The sequence below is a fragment of the Lagenorhynchus albirostris genome, chromosome 1 (assembly GCF_949774975.1).
Source record: "Lagenorhynchus albirostris chromosome 1, mLagAlb1.1, whole genome shotgun sequence".
Classification (NCBI taxonomy): domain Eukaryota; kingdom Metazoa; phylum Chordata; class Mammalia; order Artiodactyla; family Delphinidae; genus Lagenorhynchus; species Lagenorhynchus albirostris.
The window spans coordinates 89,276,228-89,286,422 of NC_083095.1; positions in this window are offsets into that span (position 1 = coordinate 89,276,228).

Here is a 10,195-nt window from a genome sequence, read left to right on the forward strand (position 1 = left end):
CCTACTTCTAAAATCATACTTAATGGTGAAAGACAAAATGATTTTTTCATAAGATTAGGAATAAGGCAATGATGTCTGCTCTCACCATTTCTGTTCAACCCTGTTCTCAAGGTTCTAGATAGTTCAACAAGACAAGAAAAGAAATGAAGACATCTAGGTTGGAACAAAACATGTAAATTTATCTTTATTCATAGACTACCTGATCATACATGTAGAAAATCCTAGGGAATCTATAAATATGTTACTAAAACTAATAAATGATTTTAGTATGCTTGCAGGATACAAGATTAATATAGAGAAATTAATGTGTTTCTGTATACTGGTAATGAGAAATTAGAAATTGAAATAAAAAATACAACACTGTTTACAATAGTATATAAGATATGAAATATTTAGGGATGAATTTGTCAAATTATGCACAAGACCTATCTACTGCAAACTATCAAACATTGCTGGGAAAAATTAAAGAAGACCTAAATAAGTGGAGAGATATGCTTTATTCATGGATAGGAATCCTCAGTATTGTTGAGATAACAATATTCTTTAAATTGATCTACCTATTCAATGTAACTCTAAACAAAATTCACTCAGGATTTTTTTGTAGAAATTGCCAAGCAATATTCTAAACTTTATATCAAAATGAAATGGGCTTAGAATTGCCAAAATAATTTTAAAAGAGAAGAACAAATTTGGGGTCTTGTACAACTTATTTCAAGACTTATTTGAATACATATAAACAATGGAATATTACTCAGCCATAAGGAGGAACAAAATTGGGTTATTTGTAGAGATGTGGCTGGACCTAAAGAGTGTCATACAGAGTGAAGTAAGTCAGAAAAAGGAAAACAAATATCGTATATTAACGCATATATATGGAATCTAGAAAAATGGTATAGATGATCTTATTTGCAAAGCAGAAATAGAGACACAGATGTAGAGAATAAATGTACGGATACCAAGAGGGAAATGGGGGGTAGGAGGAACTGGGAGATTGGGATTGACACATATACACTATTGATACTATGTATAAAATAGATAACTAATGAGAACATACTGTATAGCACAGGGAACTCTACTTAATGTACCATGATGACCTAAATGGGGAGGAAATCCAAAAAAGAGGGGATACATGTATATGTATAGCTGATTCATTTTGCTGTAAAGTAGAAACTAACACAACATTGTAAAGCAACTATACTCCAATAAAAATTAATTTAAAAATAAATAAATAAACAGTGATCAAAACATTATGGCACTAGTGTAAAGACAGAAGATGGTTCATTGGAATAGAGTGTTTAGATAAAGACACACATATATGTTCAATTCATTTTTTACAAATTTACCAAAGCAATTCAGTGAGAACAGGATGATCTTTATAATAAATTGTGCTTGAACATATGCAAAAATGTTCTTTATAGGACCACATACAATAATAACTTGAAATTGATCACAGACCTAAATATAAGAGCTAAAACTTTAAAAGTTTTGAAAAATATCTTAGTTACCTATTTTCTTGGCTAAGATTTCTTAAGTATTATACAACCTTCACTATAAATGGAAAAAGTCAATAAACGACCTTTATAAAAATTAAGAGCTTTTGATCTTCAAATAGCATGGACAAGAAAATGAAAAGCAGGCCACAGACTGGGAAAGTATATTTTTGCAAAACATGCATCCAACCAAGGATCTGTATCTAGAATATATGAAGAACTCTTACAACTTGATAAGAGGGCAATCAAGAAGACAATTTTAAAATGGGCAAGATAGTTGCTCAGACACTTCACCAAATAAGATATACAGTTGGCAAATAAGCACATGGAAAGTTGCTGCCAACATTATTATTCAAAGGCAAATTAAAACTACAAAGAGATACCAGTGTACTGCTACTAGAATGACTAAAATTAGAAACACTAACCAACTAGAGCAACTAGAAGTCTCATACACTGGGATGGTAAAATGGTTTCAAACATTTTGGAAATGAGTTTGGCAGTTTCTTAAAAAGTGATCCATATTACCTGGCCATTCTATTTCTAGGTATTTACCTAAGAGAAATGAAATGGTATTCTTATACACAGACTTGTTCATAACTGTTCATAGCTTTGTTTGTAATAGCCCAAAACTGGAAATAACCCAAAAGTCCATCAATAAGAAGATAATAAAATTGAGATATACTCATATAATGACATATTACTTATCAATAAGAAAATGAACATATGCTACAACATGGCTGAATCCCAAAATAATTATGCTGAGTGGGAGATGTGAATATACATACTGCATAACTCTATTTATATAAAATTTTGGAAAATGGAAAGTATCCCATAGTGGTAGAAATCAGATCATTGGTTGCTTGTGGGGGTAGGGTGGGGTTTGGAATGGTGGGAGGAAGGACTCACAAAGAGGAAACTTTGGGGCATATGGATGTGTCATCTTGGTTGTAGTGATAGTTTCAAGGGGATATATATTTGTCAAAACTTCTAAAATGATATACTTTAATATTTTCAAAACTTTTATTCAAACATTCCTTGACAAACCTTTCAATAAAAAATTGTTTTGTCTTTTTATAGACTACAGCAATTTGAATTGCTATTACTTATTTGCTCGTATTTCTCTTTTTTAGACGACAAAATCCTTTAAGTCAGGAACTCATTCTATTTTTGTTACAAGTGTCTAATACTGAGGTTACTGAAAGCAAATATAACAAATAACATGCAGAATAGTATAAATCAATCAATGAGTAGATACTACTGAATACATCCAAATACTAGGGTCTTTGGGAAATTTCTTTTTTTTTCACACACACACACACACACACACACACACTGTATTTTATTTTTACAAGAGATAAATAAACTGACACCAAGCATTGTAAATGGATGACCACAACAAAAGCAACAATGATTGCAATTACCAAACACAAAACACACTAATACTATGTCATTATATTGACATTCAGTCCAGGAATCCTTCCCTGTAGCAGGGGGAAATTTCTTTAAACCTTATTTGAGATTATCACATCTTGTGAAATAAGAAAAAAAAAATAAGAAATAAGAAAAAAAATCTATATTTTTAAAATAAAGTTAGAAATGTGCACCAGAGTAAAATAAGCAAAACCAACCATGCACTAATCTATAAAACTTGACCATAGCAATATTTAATTTCTAATATAAGCAAGATCGTTTCTCAGCCCAATTGACCTCTGTTTGATATGTATGCACCTTAGATTAAATAAACCAATGTGAAGTAAGACCCCACTTCTGAAGTCACCGCTTCAGGAAAATGGATCACTGAGAGTCAGGTGAATGAGTCTGGGAAAAGTAAGGGGACTCCTAGAAGATTTAATCTGAATAGTGGGAATATTCTCATTTGAGTCTTGAAGTTTTCCTTTCTTCAGTGGCTAAATTACATGTCTTTTCTTTTTTTCTTTGAATGAAGATTTTAATGGTCTCCACTCACAGGAGAAGCAAAGCATACAGGTCCCCAGCCCTCCATGCCTCCCCTTTCTCCCCTGTGCACTGTATCAAGTGTTGGGTGTTGGGGGACAGGGGTGTGTATGTGGCTTATGTGGTCTAGGCCTAGATGTGGACTCCCCTGTCCCCTAGATTCACCTATAGTCCCTTTTCCTATTCCCCCTCAGGGGGCTCCTCCCCTCTCCTCATAAAAGTCACACTGTAACAAGGTTGAGGGAAGAGGGCACAGGGAGGGGCAGGAGGATCTAGGAATCCACATTCCAGCCTGGCCCGGCCTGAGTCAGGGTGGAGAGTGAGTGCATGTGCCTATGTGTGTGTGTCACTGGGCATGACTGTGAGTTTTGGTCCGGTCCTGTGAGCTCCAAGTTCCTCCCCACACCAGTCCTCTTTCAGAGGTAATATCTGGTATCTCCACTGCGGTCAGCACATCTGAGCTGTTCAAACCACTTCTTTGGCAATGGTGGGGCTGTTGTGGGCGAGGCTGAGGCCTGGCGCCTCTCTGTCACCTCTGGCTCAGGGAAGGGAGGTGTGGAAGGCCAGGAGGGGAGGCAGGTCAGCCTCAGGTGCTACTCCCTGGCTCCCCCAGGAGCCAGTAGGCCCGAACTGGGCCTTTGCCCTTCATTTCTACATCCCCTCAAAGCTCCAGCTCGAAACCACCAAGCTCCTCCGGGATAGCCTTGGTCTCAGGAGACAAGTGGATCTTCAGGGCTTCCCCATTAGACTCTATTCTTGAGGCCGTGTTGACTGTGTCCCCAAAGAGACAGTAACAGGGCATCTTCAGCCCTACCACACCAGCACGTGCACAGGGGTCATGCAGGGAGCTGAAGCCTATCAGCGAGGGGCTGGGAGGGGTGTTTAGGGAGGTCAGTGGGAGGAATGGAGGGTGCTCATAGGATGGGGCTAGGGTGCTCCAGGAGAGGTGGCAGGCGGGATCTGTGGCTGGTGGGAACCCAGGTGTGTGTGTGTCTGCATGTGCGTCCTGTGGTGCTGGTCCTTTTTTTTTTTTTTTTGAAACCCTGTAGTTCAGCACTTGATGTGATTGGTTGATGCCTGATATTATTGGTCGACGTGGTTGCCTTAAGAAAGCTTATGATAACCCACCCCTCCCTCCAACTCTCAATCTCTAACTTCTCCACACATTAATTTTTCTAGGTACCTCTCAGAAACACAAGCATTGTGCTTTGTGCCAATGGGGGCGGGTAGGAAGAGGTACCCTTCCTACCCCCTTCCTACAGTATGAGGTACTGTCCTGAAGTACTTTATAGTCTAATGAGACAGAGAAAATATCAAAACATGACAAAATAGCCAAACTACCAGGGAAGACAGAGTTCATAGGTGGGATCTGCCTTTTGGCCAGGGAAGCTTCAAAAAAAAGATGGGATTTTAGCTCAATCAAATAATCAAATAGGATTACAATAGGCTAAGAGGTGGACAGAGGGCACTGAGAGGTGAGGGGACAAGGGTGAGATGAGGAAATAGGATGGAGGAAAAAGTAACTTAACAAAAGTAAGCAAACTAATGAAATAAAGCTGAGTATTGCATTCAGTCAAATATCTAAACAGCATCAAGTAGTTTTAGAAGGGAAAAACAATGAAGAAAAAAAAACACCACCTGTCTTAATTATTTGCAATTCTTCAAACCAGTTTATATAGGTATGTATTATTTCATAAGTTATACCTTGAGTATGGATATCCCAGGTCTCTAAAATTTACTTTTTGATGCATAATCCAGAGGGTACAGATGATGATACTTAAAAACTAAGTTCACTAATTGAATTCTATATGAGACCCTCAGTGAATTTATTTGGAGACTGGCTTATATCAAGTGATGGAAAGTGATTCTTTATATTACTAATGTTATATATGTATGTATGTACTAGGGCTGGATTTGTCAACTATGTAGCCATAGGACCATTAATAAGATTGACTAGTTGATGGTTGGTCCATGCTATCACTGAATCATACATAATAATCTAATTCAAAGAAGAACACTAACACTAGTATAAAATTATTTTAAAAATTGCTGCTTAAGGGCTTCCTTGGTGGCGCAGTGGTTAAGAGTCCGCTTGCCGATGCAGGGGACGTGGGTTCGTACCCCGGTCCGGGAAGATCCCACATGCCGCTGAGCCTGCGCGTCCGGAGCCTGTGTTCCGTAACGGGAGAGGCCACAACAGTTAGAGGCCCGCGTACCGCAGGAAAAAAAAAATTGCTGCTTAAGATGTCTAAATCAGCTCTTGGTAAACATCCTCTGTGCTAGGTTGAAGAAGTTTAAGCCTATCCAACAATGCACACTCCCAGGAAAACATCCTCAGCTGAAGGTAGCTGACAATGTGGGTAACCTGACTCCCAAGAAAAGATGGACAGCTTCTATAAAACCTTGAAATCAGATTCACATTATCCTTGTGAAATTATTTTAGCTATTACTCCTTGAAATGAAATGCCACTTTCATAATGACAGCAAGATTTGGGGGACATTCTGTCACTTGGGTAACCTTGAAGTTGAAACAAAATGGAACACTGGTAAAGGAAACAGTGTTTGCATTTCACAAGGAATTCTACATTTCCCAAGGGTTCTTTAAGCTCAGGAAACATCTTCAGAGAAAAAAACAGTTCTCTTTTTTAGTACAAAGGATGTAAATTATAACAAATCAAATGGAGTGGGGATGACAAGGTCACTTAAAAGTACTTCTGTGATTAACTAGTCTGTATTCAAATTGTATTGTAACAGATTTTAATAACTGACACCTTGAATGAAAAGTGTTTTATTTCTGTAAAACTTTTCTGAAAAGAAAGCATGCTAAAAGAACATAGTTTTGTGTCTCACTCCACTCTCTGGAGAATACTAGAATAATATGCGTACTTGTACATGAAAAGAATTTATATCGTTTTAGAGCAAGAAGTGATCTTAGAGATCATCTAGTTCAAACATCTTGTTCTACAAATGAGGAGACAAGCCTAGAGGTCAAGATAAGATTGATGTTTAAGGAGGATTAGTCTGGCACCGTGGACATGACACTGCAGGTATAGTCTCAGGGACTGGTCTGGATAGGCCTGGGTCAGGCTGGGGTGTTTTCTCCAGTGGCTGGAAGTGCATGCCATCAGAAGGATAACTGTGAATTGGAGCTCAAGTTAAGATGAAAGGGGCAGAGTCTGGCATCAATTCCTAAGGAGTGATGGAAATATATGCCATAGCTGAGATTAGAACATTCCGGGAAATAGACTCCAAGACTCAACAACATTATAGGGTGAAGACCAAAAGCTGCAAAGAAAGGATACATTTTTTTCTTTTTTGCGGTACGCGGGCCTCTCACTGCTGCGGCCTCTCCCGTTGTGGAACACAGGCTCCGGACGCGCAGGCTCAGCGGCCATGGCTTACGGGCCCAGCCGCTCCGCGGCATGTGGGATCCTCCCAGACTGGGGCACGAACCCGCATCCCCTGCATTGGCAGGCGGACTCTCAACCACCGCACCACCAGGGAAGCCCCAGGATACATTTTTTTTTAATGAATTTTCCTGTGATGTAGAAGAAGACTTGACATATAATTTGGAGTCTCAGAGTTGGACTGCAAAGAATTAGTGCAAAAAAGATTGAATAAAATTGAGTGATATTGGGGCCTTAAAAAAGTCTGATAAATGCTCATTGGCCCATTTAACTCCTCTTTTTCTAGATTTATAGAAATTAATCCCTATTGTTGTTACTTTCCTTTTGGGGGCAGTTTTGGTTGTAGCTTTCTGAGAGGCCTTGTAAACAATTGGAAAATGGGTATATGGGCTTAGAAACAGACAAATTGAGATTTGCTTCCTGGCTTTGATACTGACTGGACAAATGGTGTTGGACAAATTACAAATCCTCTAGGTTTTTCATCTGCAAACTGGAGATGACAGTACCCTTTACTTCAAAGGTTGTTTTGAGAATAAGATAACTAGGATTCTAAGCACAGAATATACCTCTAGTAGCCCCAAGGCATTTTGAAAACAGGAAAATTAAGAAGCAGGTTATTTGTTTATCATCCTAATAGTTCAGTACACCTTTCAAAGGGTTCACAAACTTTCACTTTTGCTGTCTCTTTTTCCCTTAAGTTTCCCCACGTGCAATCTGAATGGATATTGACAATGTAAATGGTAATCAGTGTCTTTGTGAAAGTAATTGAATAAGATCATTGGGCTACAAGAACCCAGAGAGATGGTTTAATACAACAATTTCAATTTATAAAGCGGAAATTTAATCCTGTAAAATTACTCACTATGATGACATGCAATGATTTCATAGGCCCGTACATTTTTTTTTTTTAATTAGAAGGTGGATGTAAGCTTGTTTTGTTCTTGCTGTTGTTTGTCCTTTGGATTTATCATCTAATATCACCATCTCTTCATCCTAGGTAGCTACTAATTGTTGGTTGAGCATTGCATTTACCGAACAAACTCTGAATTAAGCTTCAGTAACAAAGAGAAGTATATTTAATGCAACTGTACCTCATTGGGACATCTTTAAACTTTGAGTGTTGACCTAAACTGATGGTGTGCTACATTGACTGAGAGGACAGTAATCTGGGATAAAAAAAGTCCTGGATTAGAATCAAGAAAGACAATATGGGCATGGCTCTGTTTATATGGTCATGACTAGAGAATTAAAACCAGCTCTATGGTTTTAATAGATAAGTCTTACTAGCTTTCTGAACCTAATTTTCATCATGTAAAATATAAAAGAAATCCTCCAACAGATAAAAACTACAAATTGTGGAAAATACAAGACCCTGAGGAGTGAACAAACTTTAGGCAGATTCTGAAGAGATGTTGACAGCTAGATAAAGAAAATGACATGGCATGAGTTCCCCACTTTTATTTTTATTTATTTATTTATTTTACTGATTTTAGCTCAAGGTCAGAATGCAGTCAGCATACATGGGGCAGCTAAAACTCCCATAAAAAACTGCAATCTTTCTGGCATGAAGAACCAATGACAGCCACTAGAAAGTGTGGGGGAAAATCCCAGAAGAAGAGCCAGAGAAGGTAAGCAACATGTTCTGTATATACAGTCTGCATAAATCCCTAACTGACCCCTGCACCACACAGACACAGGGCAGACTGCAAGCAGCCTAGCTACCAATAAATAACTGAGTTGCTGTCCAAAAGAGAGTTTTCAGTTTGAGACAAGTCAAATTACCCACTAAGAATAAAAAATCAGTAATCTTTGCAAGAACATAACATAGTCCAGAATCTCTACAACAGCACTCATACTATCCAGAATTCAATCCAAAATTCAAGAATCTGGAAAATTTGATCGATTCTCAAGGGAAAAGACAATCAGCGGAAATTATGATAATTAATAACTCAGATGTTGGAATTCATAGACAAGGATTTTAAAGCAGTTATTGTAATTATGCTCAATAACATAAAGGAATATATGCCTATAAAGAATGAAGAAATATAAAATAGAGGTATTCATTCACTTCTCCAGACAGATTGTAACTATTCAATGCCTTCTATGAAGAGACAGTTCTTGCCTTCTTAGAGTTTGTAGTCTAATAATAGCATAGTTGGTGGGGTATAATGTCACTTTAGCTGTACTGTTTGTTCTATAAATCTATGATTCTGAGAATAGGGAATGGACGAGGGTCCTTAATAAATACACAGATATCCAGACACCGCTGACTTGTACAGTAGGGATCTAATTGAAAGGCCAGAGATATTAATTTGACTTCATAATTTCTATAGGCAGTGGCCCCAAAACAACTGACTAAATCAGGTCCTGACATATATTGACAGATGATTAATAATAATAACAGCAGCAGCAATTATAAGAGTAATAGCTCATGTTTGTATATATCTTAAAAGCTTACAAAATAACTTGTACTTTTATTATGAAATTTGAGCCTCCCAAACCACCCTGTAAAATAGAGGAGCAAATATTCACATTTTAAAGGTCCATTTGGAAGTAAAAATTGGGGGGAGTATATCCATATAGAAATTTTCTTTTCAGAAACATGAATGGACTATAAAAATTACAGGCATTCACCCAAATCTTTATTTCTAGTAAGCTCTCAGTGGCAATCTAAATTTTACTGAAGGAAAACAAGTTTTATCTGACATGAAAGCAGCAATGAATATCTGGGATTATCAAAGCATTGTGGCAACTGTCTTTTCCAGAAACCTATCCTAAGAATGAGTTGTTCAGTGATAATTAGAGAGTGAAACGCACACAGCTTCACATTTCAATGCTCCTTTCCAATTAGAATGGCATTAGAGTGAAAGTATAGCCATATAATTGTAAAGAATAGATCTAATTTTCTCAATGTCACTGAAATATCACCTTTGGGGACTAACAGCACTGAATGATTACACATATCATTCGGTAATTGTATTTTTATCCATTCCAGACTGGGAGCTGATTTTTTTAAAGTGGACATGCAATTAGACTATAAATGAACACACATCAACTGGCCCTCAGAAGATAGCAATATGTCAGCATTAACCCAGCTGCATTTTTAACTACTGTCAGTGGCAGTGTTTGCGGCTTGTCAACACTCAGCAGTGATGAACATAGGGATTCTGAGCTTGGCCTTTAATAATAAAAAAGAAAGAAAGTGACTGAGAAACTCTGAACTCAGGGAGAGTGGCCTTCACACACTGGCTGGCTATGGGATGTAATTTTTAAACAAGCTGTGATAGAAGATCAAGATTAAATTTCCACCATTGCTGCTAGATGCTAGTCTTTGAGAGCTGCAGA